Source organism: Rhinatrema bivittatum, chromosome 3, assembly GCF_901001135.1.
Source record: "Rhinatrema bivittatum chromosome 3, aRhiBiv1.1, whole genome shotgun sequence".
Taxonomy (NCBI): Eukaryota; Metazoa; Chordata; class Amphibia; order Gymnophiona; family Rhinatrematidae; genus Rhinatrema; species Rhinatrema bivittatum.
Genome location: NC_042617.1, coordinates 272,762,456 through 272,776,427, shown reverse-complemented (window position 1 = coordinate 272,776,427; position 13,972 = coordinate 272,762,456).

The window sequence follows — 13,972 nt, the reverse complement described above, 5'->3', positions numbered from 1 at the left end:
AGTAGGTCCATGTCCGGAGTCCCCCACTGATCCACAATCATCTGGAAGGCTGTGGGGGACAGCTGCCATTCTCCCGGATTTAGGCTTTCCCTGCTGAGGAAGTCTGCCGTGGTGTTGTCCCTTCCGGCGATGTGGACGGCGGAGATGTCCTGGAGATTCGCCTCTGCCCAAGCCATCAGCGGGCCTATCTCTAGGGACACCTGTTGGCTTCTGGTTCCGCCCTGTCGGTTGATGTATGCCACCGTGGTGACGTTGTCTGCCATCACTTTGACCGCTCTGTTCCTCAATCTGTGAGCAAATTGCAGGCAGGCCAACCGGACTGCCCGTGCCTCTAGTCGGTTGATGTTCCACCCCGACTCTTCTCTGTTTCACCGCCCTTGGGCGGTGAGCTCTTCACTGTGTGCTCCCCATCCGCTCAGGCTGGCATCTGTGGTGAGCAGAGTCCATGTGGGGGAGGACATCTTCGACTCCTTGCTCATGTGGTTGGACTGCAACCACCACCGTAGCTGGGTCCGCACTCTGGCTGGTAGAGGGAGATGTACGGAGTAATTCCGGAAGCGGGGGCTCCATCGAGAGAGGAGGGAGCGTTGTAGAGGTCTCATATGGGCCCTTGCCCAGGGTACCACTTCCAGAGTGGATGCCATGAGACCGAGAACCTGCAGATAATCCCAAGCTATGGGCTGACTGGCTCCCATCAAGGACCGTAGACGCGTCTGGAGTTTTAACCTTCTCTTGGTGGTGAGACTGACTTTGTCTGCCTGGGTGTCGAACTGGACTCCCAGGTATTCCAGTGATTGGGAAGGCTGTAGGCAACTCTTGTTTAGGTTGACTACCCATCCCAGGCTTTCCAGAAGAGCGATCACTCTGTTGGTTTCCCGATGGCTCTCCTCTCGTGATTTCGTCCTAATCAGCCAATCGTCTAGGTAGGGATGGACAAGGATTCCTTCCAGTCTGAGCGCCGCTGCTACCACTACGATCACCTTGGTGAAGGTCCGTGGGGCCGTGGCTAACCCGAAGGGCAAAGCCCGGAATTGGAAGTGTCGTCCCAGAACCTTGAAGCGTAGGTAGTGCTGATGATCCTGATGGATCGGGATATGCAGGTAGGCTTCTGACAAGTCTAAGGCCGTGAGGAACTCCCCTGGCTGTACTGCGGTCTTGACTGAGTGCAGAGTTTCCATGCGAAACCTCGGGACCCTTAAGTATCGGTTGACTGACTTGAGGTCCAATACGGGCCGGAAAGTGCCCTCTTTCTTTGGGTACCATGAAATAAATGGAATAGTGCCCAGAATCCATTTCCCATGCAGGTACTGGGATTATGGCTTTCAAGGACAGGAGCCTCGCCAGGATAGCTTCCAATGCTGCCTTCTTGTGGATTGGACACGGGGATTCCACAAACCTGTCTGGAGGGATGTGATGGAAGTCCAGATAATACCCCTCTCGGATGATGGCGAGGACCCACTGGTCCAACGTAATCTCGACCCATCTGGGGTAGAAGAGGGTTAACCTGCCCCCTATGGCTCCGTCCCCCGGATGGATCGGCTGATTCTCATTGGGAGGTGCGGCCGGGACTGGAACCCGAGCCGGCTCCCCTCTTGTGCTGCTTGGTCCGAAAGGACTGGTTCCTGGCCTGAAGACGAGGTGCCTGGTAGCGACTCCTATAGGGAGTGAAGCGTTGGGAGCTTCTACGTCTGGAGGGCCTCAAAAAGGCACACTGGGTCCTCTTGGACCTGTGAGAGGTACTGGAGAGGCACCCCATGTGCTGGCCAGTTTATCTAGGTCACTGCCGAACAGGAGAGAACCCTTGAATGGCATTCTAGTGAGACGTGTCTTCGAAGGAGCATCGGCTAACCAATTCCGTATCCAGAGCTGCCTCCTGGCTGCTACTGAGGATGAGACCCCCTTAGCTGTCGTACGGACTAGGTCGGAGGCGGCATCCGTAACGAACGAGAGAGCGGACTCCATATCCGCTGCCGGAGCATTGTTCCTGACCTGTGACAAACAGGAACGCGTCACCACTGTGCAGCAGGTTGCGATTCGCAAAGACAGGGCTGCCACCTCAAAGGTTTGTTTCAGGATGGCGTCCAGGCGTCGGTCATGAGCCTCCTTGAGGGCCGCCTCCCCCTCCACTGGAATGGTAGTGCGCTTGGGACCACAGCGCTAACCAAGGCGTCCACCTTAGGGCACGCCAGCATATCCTTGATTGCCGGATCCAGGGGGTACATGCCAGACAGGGCCCGACCCCCTTTGAATGAGGCCTCCGGCGCATTCCACTCCAAATCGATCAGCTGTTGCGCCGCTTGCAGGAAGGGGAAATGGCGGGCTGTGGGGCGAAGACCCTCCAGCAGGGGGTTCTGCGTGGATGCCTCCATGGTACTGGGGCCTGGAATAGCCAACTCCGTCAGGCACTGAGAAACCAGGTCGGAGAGATCTTCCTTGGGAAAGAACCGCCTCATAGTTCGGTATGGCTCTATCCCAGAGGGAAGTTCCCCCTCCTCGGGGAGTTCGGACTCGTCCTCCGAGACATCGGGGTCCGCATGAGCTGGACTGCCCGGAGGCGGGTGCCCGCGATAAGGGCGAGAAGGTCCAGGGGCAGGGTCAGCCGGAGCAGCAGCAGGGCCTGGACGGGAAGCTGACTGCATTTGTACAAAGGCATGGATCCCCTTAAATAAATCCACCCAGGAAATGTTCGAGACGGCCCGCTAAGTCCGGGGTGGCCCCTGGGGAACTGTCGGCAACCCTCGGTTGAGACTGGTCCTGGCCCGAGGCTCCCATGGCCTCCTCACATTGGGCACAAAGGGAGTCTGGCTCCTCGCTCTGCGTGGCTCTGAGCTGGCATGCTGAGCAGAGGCCGAGAGCTTTCACGCCGGAATCAGGAGGTGCCACCTATGGAGACGCCGGGTCGTTTAAATGTTCCATCGCGTCTTGTGAATGCAGGGCGCCGGCGCTTATGCTGCCAATAATATCGCTCAATAATAATATGCGTTCAATAATATGCACTCAATAGACAATAAGCGCTCAATAATATGCGGTCAGCAATATGCGCTCAATATACAAATTGCGCTCAATAATATGCGGTCAGCAATATGCGCTCAATAATATACAATATGCGCTCAATAATATGCGGTTAGCAATATACGCAATATGCGCTCAATAATATGCTATGTTGTGCGCCCATCAACAGGCGCTCAATACCTGAACAAGGCAGACAAAATGGCGACCTCCACGGCGTGCCGCATGCAGGCAACGCCGCCGATCCTCGTACCTCGGAGACCAAAAAGTAAGAGATGTCGCCTTACCTGATCCTCGGCGCTTCCCGGCTGTAACCCGGGCGGTCTCTGGCTGCGGGGGGAGAGGGGAAATACCTTCACCGCCGCGCTTGAGGAAATGCACCCGCTGCCTCTAAGCCGCCGAACTCGTCTCGTTCGGGGCTAAGTCCACGCCAGGACCGAGGCGCCTCTCAGCCAGACCCGAGCCCTTCTCGCTCGGGGGCTAGATCCCTGCCGCGATTCGGCCACCGGACCAAGGCGTAGACCTCCGAGGGATCGCGGAAATCACCCCGGGAAACTCAACTGGGGGAGGGACCCGAGGGTATCACCGCAGGAGTGCGGGGCTCGTCTTCTGAGAAATTTGGAAAGTAGAAAGTAGATTTGGAAAAACACGCTCAGCGAGCGTGCAGGCGCTCCAAACTGCTTTGGAGACGGAAATTACTGAGTTGCTTCACTTCCTGTGGGGGTATATGTACCCGTGCTGACGTCAGATCCGTCTCCAACTGCTAGCACGAGCACACTATACCCACTTGTTCTGAGTCCATCTGGCTACACGCTAAGAAATTGTGAGTTACCATCGCTCTCTCAGAGCTGTTCCTGGAACCAGGTACTCGCTCCTCGAGGGCCTCACTCTCTCCAGCTACTGAGCTTTATTAATATCTATGTGAGTGTAACATCTACTTCTGGTTATGTATCCAGCATACCCTGTCTACTCACTATCTATGAGTCTCTCGCTACAGTTCAGCTAAACCTGAAGATTGCAGTTCCAGGATCTGAAGGACTTCAGCCCTGCCGGGCACATCAGCTCACTGCTGCCACCTCTGGTGGTTCTACTACCTGTCTAATAAAGAACTCTCTGTGTCTGTCTCCATACTCCAGCCTAGTCGATGGTCCCTCTCTTGATATCCTCTTGAGGGCGCTGTCATTTGCCATCGACCCAAGGATTCACCATTCTACATTAGAGTGCTCATCTCTCACACTTCAAGAGCTGAGTATAACAAACTGCTACCTTGCAGTCTACCCTCAACTGTTGCTGACATCTCCTCTCTGGGGAGCAACTCCAAAGCAGCTTCTATTACAATTGCTACGCAGCAATCCTAATCTATAACAGACTGAAAACTCCTAGCAGACACTCTAAACAGATTGATAATTCTGCCTCCTGGCGGGGTAAACCATTATAGATTGCTAACCCCTCTCTTCTACAGGAGTCTGATTACTACAGATCACTAACTCCGCCCTCCTCGTGGGGTGATCACCAACCGATTGCTGGCTCTGCCCTCCTGGCGGGCGGATCGCTAACAGATTTGCCAACTCCTCAGCAGATCCCACAACACAAAACACCCAAACTAACTATATACAGTAACCTAACAACTTGAACCGGCTCAATAAACCCCCAAATGGGAACAGAACCCGTGCTATAGATAACAGGACATACAGAATTGAGCTGTGAATGAAAAAAACAAGCAGTACGGGCTCTCCCTTTCCTTGGAAGAACAGATGGGCGGGACTCTGGACTGATCCGTGCTATTACAGGAACGAAAATTATCAGGTAAGAACCAATTTTCTTTTCCCTGTACGTACCCGGATCAGTCCAGACCATGGGATGTACCAGAGCTGCCATTAAATGGGATGGGATCCGGAGAGGCCCGCTGAAGATAGTGTCCTCTCTTTACCTTAATTAGGTGGTCGAACTTCCAGTATTTCTGAACCTGACAGCCAATTCTTCAATGGCTAGGGAACTTCACTTATTGGATGTGCATCGTATCCTTTTGCAATATCTCAAGGTGACTAATTCCTTTCAGAGATCGGATCATCTGTTTGTCCTGTTCAATGGAGCACAGAAGGGAAATAAGGCTTCCAAGGGCACTATTGCTCGCTGGATAAAGCAAATGTTGCTTACCTGTAACAGGTGTTCTCACGGGACAGCAGGATGTTAGTCCTCACATATGGGTGACCTCACAGGATGAAGCCCAATCACGGAACACTTTTGTCAAAGTTTCCAGAACTTTGACTGGCCCCTACTGGGCATCCCCAGCATGGCACTAACCCTGCAGCCAGCAGGGGTCCCCCTTCAGTCTTGTTTAAAAGCTACAGGCAGTGCCGAAAAATAAAATAAGAAAACGTTACGAACCCAACACCGCGGGGCGGGTTTCGTGAGGACTAATATTGTGGTGTCCTGTGAGAACACCTGTTACAGGTAAGCAACATTTGCTTTCTCACAGGACAAGCAGGATGGTATTCCTCACATATGGGTGAGTACCGAGCTGAGGATGTCCGAACATGCACCAAATGTACCCAAAGGCATGCAACAGGCACAACAACTGGGGTGGAATTTAGTAGAGGGCATCCTGGACCCCACCTGGCAGGCGGAAGGGTGTTTGTACGTCACATAAACAGGTTGCGCAAGACTGATTGGCCGAAGATGGAATCTTGTCTTCTGGCTTTGTCCAAGCAATAGTGGGCTGTAAAGGTATGGAGAGAACTCCAGGTGGCAGCCCTGCAAATGTCAGGAAGCGGTACCGATCGTAGGTGTGCTACTGAAGTCGCCATGGCCCTCACAGAGTATGCTTTAACACGGTCTTGAAGTGGAATGCCTGCTTGCTGATAGCAAAAGGATATGCAGTCCGCTAACCAGGAGGAGAGAGTCTGCTTATCCACAGACTGCCCCAATTTGATAGGATGGAAAGAGACAAATAATTGAGTGCTCATTCTGTGGGCAGCTGTACGGTCTAGGTAGAACGCTAGAGCCCATTTACAGTCAAGGGTATGCAGAGCCTGCTCTCCTCGATTGGAATGGGGCCTGGGAAAAAAGGTAGGTAGTATAATGGATTGATTGAGATGAAACTCCAAAACTACCTTAGGTAAGAACTTAGGGTGAGTGCGGAGTACTGCTCGGTCCTGCAGAAGTTTAGTGTAAGGCGAATAGGTAACTAGGGCCTGTAACTCACTAACTCTGCGAGCCGAATTGATTGCCAAAAGGAAAATCACTTTCCATGTGAGATAGCAAAGTTCGCAGGATTGGAGAGGCTCGAATGGTGGTTTCATGAGCCGACCCAAAACTAGGTTGAGGTCCCAAGAAGGCGCCGGAAGACGTAGAGGAGGCTTGAGGTGAAGCAAGCCCTTCAAAAAATGTGTTACAAGGGGTTGTACTGAAATAGGAACATCCCCAACACCTTTATGGAAGGCGGCTACCGCACTGACATGCATTCTGATGGAAGAAGTTTTTAGACCTGACTCTGATAAGTGCCAGAGATAGTGTAGAAACTTCGGGATTGGACAGGTAAAAGGGGTCAAGGGACTGAGAAGAGCACCATGACATAAACCTGTGCCATTTGTAAGAGTAAGATTTTCTCGTGAAAGACTTCTGTGAAGCAATCAGGATACGGGAAACTGGTTCAGAAAGGTTAAGTGGCTGAAGGATTAACCTTTCAACATCCATGCCATCAGGGACAAGGCTTGAAGATTGGGGTGGCGTAGGCACCTATCGTTTTGAGTGATTAGAAGCGGGTCTTTTCCCAAGGGAATGTGCCTGCGAATGGAGAGATCCTGAAGCATTGGAAACCACACTTGGCGCGGCCAGTGGGGTGCTATCAGGATCATGGTTCCCTTGTCCTGACATAACTTCACGAGAGTCTTCGACGGAAGTGGAGGGAATGCGTATAGGAGACCGGTTGCCCATGATAGGGAGAACATGTCTCTTGGCTGATAATATTGGCTGCGAGTGAGAGAGCAGAAATTGCCTACTTTGCGATTTTGGGGTGACGCAAAGAGGTCTATTTGAGGATAACCCCATTGTTGAAAGATGGAGTTCGCTACTGAGGGGTTTAGAGACCACTCGTGCGGTTGAAAGGTGCGACTCAGCTTGTCTGCCAACATATTGTGCACTCCCGGCAAGTAAGGTGGCCCTGAGGTACATCGAGTAGGAGAGGGTCTCCGCCCATATCTGTGCAGCTTCCTGGCACAGAAGGTAGGAGCCCATCCCTCCCTGCTTGTTGATGTACCACATGGCCACCTGGTTGTCCGTCTGGATCAGGATGACTTGATTTGAGAGGCGATCCTGAAATGTCCTGAGAGCATATCAGATTGCTCGAAGCTCCAGAAAATGTATTTGGTGTTTGGCTTCTTCTGGAGACCAAGATCCTTGTGTCTGCAGATTGGCCACATGGGCTCCCCAGCTGAAAACATTTTTTTGCCATTTATTTATTTATTTATAGTTCTTTATATACCGCGGCACGTGATGCATATCACCTTGGTTTACAGCAAACAGTAATTCAGCCAAAGGCTTTACAATGAACATAAGTGGAAAAAGCAAAATGCTTATTTAACAGAAAAACTAGGAGTATACATATCAAATACATATGTGTAACAATATTAACTAGAGTTTGTCTTGAAGAGAGATATTTCTAAGGAAAAAAGCGGGTAGGGAAAAGGGGGAAATCATAGGAGGGGGAATGGACTCAGACCCCCACAGGTCTGACTCTCCTATCTCCCCCCCCCCCCATGTCAGAGAGGGAGGGGAGTCAGGGGGGGGAAGGGAAAGGCAAAGGTAGAGTAGAGGAATCAGGAATAGGTTGAGCAGCGAAGTAAGTAATTTGCATGCGTCCCATCCTTCAAAGGAAGGCTTTTCTAAACAGCCATTTTCGGTGGCAGGGTTCCTGGCGCAGTTCCGCAGGCATACTGTTCCACATTTTGGTTCCTGCTATGATGAGCGAACGTTCTTTAGTGGAAGCAAGTTTAGTTAGTTTAGAAGAGATCGGCAGTCTGGCCTGATGTTGGGATCTGATTGGACGATTTGTTTTTTTGAAATACAGGTGTTCAGAGAACCATTGCATGTTTTGGTTATAGATGGCCTTATGTATCAGCGTAATCGATTTGTATATGATTCTGGATGCTACGGGTAGCCAGTGAAGGGATTGAAGCACAGGAGTGATGTGATCGTGGCGGTGCGTGTTGGTGATGATGGTTGCAACGTGTTTTTTGGTAGGGCTAATAGCAAAGCGTTGCAGTAGTCAAGTTTTGATAGAATTGTAGCTTGTAGTACTGTGCGGAAGTCGTGTGTGTGTGTAATAGAGGTCTGATACGCTTTAGAGTGTGTAGCTTAAAAAATCCGTTTTTAACAGTGTCAGCAATGAATTTTTTAAACGTAAAATTGTTGTCTAAGATAACGCCAAGGCTGCAGACTTGTTGTGCAGTCGGAGGGTAGCCTTGGGGTAGAACTGTTGTGTTCAGTGTGGAGTTGTTTGCAGGTGATATGAAGAGAAGTTCGGTCTTGTTGGTATTGATAGCTAGAAAGTTGTCGGTGAGAAGTTTTTTTATTTCAGTGAGGGCTGCATTCCAAGTGTTCAGGGCATTTGAGAGAGAGTTGTTTATAGGTATGAGAATCTGCACATCATCTGCGTAAATGAAGTGTTGGAAACCCAGTTTTGATAGTAGGCGGCATAGCGGTGTGAGATAAATATTAAACAGCGTTGACGAAAGTGCAGATCCTTGGGGTACTCCTTGTGTGAGGCTTCTAGGTTTAGACTCACATCGTCCACTTTTAACACTGTAAGTCCTGTTGCTCAGGATTTTTCCATCTCTTCAATATCTTTTAGAATTAAGTCTCGAAAAGAGTTGATGTAAGGATCCGCGGGTTTTCTGATAAAATCAGAAAACTTCGGATCAAATTATATTGTTTTCACAATCAAGTTCCCACTGACACAGTATCTATTGTCCGGCCTAAATCCAAATAGATTCCCCCAGGACCCGTGGATCCTTACATTAACTCTTTTCGAGACTTAATTCTAAAAGATATTGAAGAGATGGAAAAATCCTCGATCAAAACATATATCAATTTGCCCACAAAATCTCAAGCTACATGAATTAGCAAGCAATCAGGATATCATCATTAAGCCAGCCGATAAAGGCGGCAGTATTGTAGTGCAGGATCGTGAACAATACATTCAAGCTTTGTCAAACCAAGTGGATGATTCCAAATATTATTTAAAGTTACAAGAAGATCCTACGCCCAAGTTACTTCAAGTTATTAAAACGATCCTTGATGAAAAATCAACACCATTCTTAACACGCAAAGAACGTTCTTTTTTGTTGGTGGAACATCCACGCATCCTGATTCTATACGGGGTGCCTAAGGTACATAAGACCTTGATCAACCCACCTCTCCGCCTATGATCATCTCAAGTATTGGCTCTTTACTGGAGCCGTTAGCAATCTTTTTAGATACATTTCTTCAACCACATGTTAAAAAGATGAGATCTTTCGTTCAGGACACTACCCATGTGTTAAATAAGCTTGAACATATTGCTCAAATACCTCCTTCTGCATTTATGGTATCGATGGATGTTACATCCTTGTACACAAATTTTGCCCAGATGTAGCTTTGGAAATTATTGGGGAATTTTTGAGTCTATCAAGACAAACTGAAAGAGTCCCTTTAAAATTCATCATGGATCTAGCAAGGTTGGTTCTCAAAAATAATTATTTTTTCTTCAACAGTAATTTTTACTTGCAAATCCATGGTATAGCTGTGGGATCTTCAGCAGCACCTTCCATAGCTAATTTAGTTATGGATCAACTGGAGTGTACACAGATTTATGTTTCCCCAAGTTATGCTAACATCATATTTTAGGTACGTTACATCGATGATTTACTATTCTTTTGGACATCAGATGAAGCATCTCTAAACAAGTTTTTGGATTGGATGAATACCATCGATCAACATTTGAAATTTACGTCACAATACAGTAAAGATAAAATAGTGTTCTTGGATATCCTTATTTCGATAGAAAATCAAGCCATTCACACGTCTGTTCATCATAAACCGATTGAAAGAAATAATTTACTTATGTATCATAGCTGTCATCTTCGGGCATTTAAAAATGGACTACCAGTAAGTCAATTTTTTCGAATTAAAAGATTATGCTCCACTATGAATAAATTTAAAGCACAATCTTATGTTATGGCAAAAAAATGTTTTCAGCGAGGTTACCCCTATACAGTGATTTTGAAAGCATACAAGAGAGCACTTTATTCACCTCGGGAAGCTCTTCTTCAATATCAAACAAATAAATCTACCCCTACTGATGTCTGCGTTTTGAAGTATACAGATAAAGCTTCTTTAATTGCACAAAGTGTTCAACATTGGCATGTAATACAATTGCATCAAGATGTTTTCCAGGATCCACCTTTGATTTCATATTCACGTAACAAAAACATCCAGGATTACATGGTTCATGCCTCTCTTTCATATTCTAACAATCGGCTCTTCACGGGTTCACACAATCAATGTGGACAATGTGACGTGTGTAAACACAATTTGTGGCTCACAATAGACACATCCATCAACGGGAGAAATATTCAAAAGAAAAAGTAGAACTGATTAGGAGTCCATTAACGTAATATATGTGATCCAGTGTCCATGCCCACAATTATATGTAGGTCGCACAAAAAGACAGATAAAAGTACTACTTAGAGAACACCGCAGCCAACTAGATACTGGTAATCTGGAGGCTCCTATGGTCAAACATTGTATTTCGCATAATCATTCATTTGATCAATTGCGTTGGTCTATCCTGGAACAAACATTCTATCACGATCGAGGGGGAGATCTTCAACGATATCTCAATTACAGAGAACAATGGTGGATATTTAAATTGTCTGCCTACACACGTTACGGTATGAACGACAGTGTGGAATGGTTGTCTCTCATCTAAAGAGTAACTTAGAATTGATTGATTAACTTGTAGGCGTTTGTGATTGGTGGAAACCAAAGTGAGGCTCAGACTATAAAACAAATAGGTAAGTGAAGAAAATGGTGGATCCTTACGGGAAACGCTGTACCAAAACAGAGGACGCAGAACCCTGCTCTATCAACAGGACCGTATGTAACCTGATAAGAACTTTTGCTGTTTTAGACACTTTATACATGTGGTAAAGATGGTATGAGAGACAATGTTGTAATCTTGTTTGTTTCAGATAACCATAATTATTACAAGCCCCTGAAGAAGTAATTCTACGAAACACGAGCCATGTTAGTTAAGCAGTCTACCACTTTGAGACTGTGACTGTAAAGTTTTTTAATCATTGATTCCCGTTCATGAAATGAGATGTGGGACACATTGGCATACTATGTAAACTCTTTTTTGCCTTTGTAATGCCGAACCAAATGCACCTTGAAAAAAATGTTTTTAATTAATTTTTGATTAGGGATTCACATTCCCCAAGATAATTTTTCGTCAGAAAGTAATCGCTCTTTAACTCAGAGAACACCGCTGTGATAACAGATTGGAAAAAGTCAGAGCTACCGCTCTATTTAGGAGCCGCCGCCGCTCCGTTTTACTCAAGCTATCACTTTACTTGAGAGCCACCGCTTAAAGCTTTGAATAAGCTACTGTTGCTATATTTAGCATTTTATGAGATTCCCGCTCATAATATATATAAATAAATACAATTTAAAAAAAATATGTATATATATTATAAAAATTGAATTATTTAGTTTCCACATATATGATGTTATTTTGTTGATTTATATTTTCATACTGGCAACGTGCATCCAGAATGATGTTTTCATTCTTATTCCTATCATACTTCAATAGTAGTAGTCACCTCACTGGGATTTACTTTAGGTATTATGCAACAGCGTCCCTACATGAAGGAACTCAGCAAGACTTTTGGTGAATGACACTTACTCCATTTATGCTTCCTGATTCTCTCCTCTGTGGATCCTTTTATGCATTTTCAGTCCCTGTTTTGATGTGAAGCTTTTATCATATTCAGAGCACATTAATGGTTTCCATCCTGTGTGGATCCTTTCATGCCTAATATTCTGTTTGCTTTTTGACTGCCGCAGCACACTGAGCCGACGATTTCAAAGTAATATCCACTATGACGCCTAGATCTCTTTCCTGGGCGGTAGCTTCTAATATGGAATCTAACATCGTGTAACTACAGCATGGGTTATTTTTCCCTATATGCAACACCTTGCACTTGTCCACATTAAATTTCATCTGCCATTTGGATGACCAATCTTCCAGTCTTGCAAGGTCCTCCTGTAATATATCACAATCTGCTGGTGACTTAACTACTCTGAATAGTTTTGTTATCATCTGCAAATTTGATTACCTCACTCATCGTATTCCTTTCCAGATCATTTATAAATATATTGAAAAGCATGGGTCCAAGTACAGATCCCTGAGGCACTCCACTGTTTACCCTTCCTGGTTTGCCTGAGGCTCCTCAGTCCATATCTAAGCAAGATTGTATGCTATGTTGGTCCTGTCCGGGGAGGCGGGAGGGTCAGTAAGGCTAATTCATCTGCTATCTACAGAAAACACCGTTTACGGTAAGCAAACTTGCTTTTTTCACGTAGATAAGCAGCTGAATTAGCTATGCTGTCTGGGAGTCCCCAGCTGTAGTATTGAGAAGATTTTATTATAGTTTGTGTATTGTTGTGCTCAATACGTGTATAGTAGGTGGACAGTTCTTATGAAGGTGTTTTCTGTGTTGAACAAGTGCTCTTCTGAAGAATAGTCCGGCCCATATGCGCATGGTCCGCGGTCTGTTTATCTAAACAATAAAGGGATGTGAAAGTGTGCAGAGATGGCCATGTCGCCGCCTTACAGATGTCTATGAGAGGCATTTCATGGATGTTTTAATATTTTATAATATGGCAAGATGTAATTTCATATTTTTCTTTGGTTTCTATTAGTTTGAATTGTTGTAAACCGTTGAGATGGATTTTTTTCTAGTCATCGGTATATAAAACTGTTTTAAATAAATAAATGTGAGCAATCGATGCGGCCATTACACGAACCTGATGCGCCTTAGGTGTTAAGTGTCCTGAACATTTCCGGTAGCAGAACTGTATGCAATTCGATATCCAGCATGATAAGGTTCGTTTTGTGACTGGAAGTCCTGATGCGTTTGGATTAAAGGATAGAAAACGTTGTGAGGGTCTGTTAGGCATTTGGGTGCGCTGTTTATAATAGGCAAGCGCACGTTTACAGTCCAGAGTATGAAGTTTCGTTTCATTATCATTGGAATGAGGTTTTGGACAAAATGTGGGTAGTGTGATGGACTGGATTAAGTGAAAACTGGACAACACCTTTGGTAGAAAACTTGGATGAGTGCGTAATGTTACCTTGTCATGATAAAATTGCAGGTAAGGTGGGTAGTGAACTAAGACTTGAAATTCACTCACCCATCTAGCCAGGGCCGGTGCAAGGGGATTAGGTGCCCTAGACGAGCCTTCTCCCTTGCGCTCCCCCCGGTCTCGGCCCCAACTCCTACATCGTTCTCGATCACGCCCACTGACTGTGTGGTTTTCTGGGTCGTGAGCAGGTTGGGCACTGCTTGCGGCCCGCCAAATCTCCACTCCTCTTTACCGCCGCTTGTGTCCCCATATGACTCGCACCCAGTGGCGCACCAAGAGTCTCCGGCGCCCGGGGGCTAATGCATTTGTGTGCCTCTCCAGCATCCCCCCTTAATCCTTCTTGTACTAATGCTTAAGGTCACAGAAAATCAGTGGCATCTCTAGACAGAAGAATTGGGGGGGGGGGGGAAGCCAAAATGACATTTCTTCATCACACCCACCTCTACAGCATGGATCCTACTTTAAAATTGGTTATAAAAAAAAAAGTGTTAATAAAAAAGTCCAAAGGGTCTTCTGCATAATATTAAAAAGCTGGCCAGTTTCACACTTCTAGTAA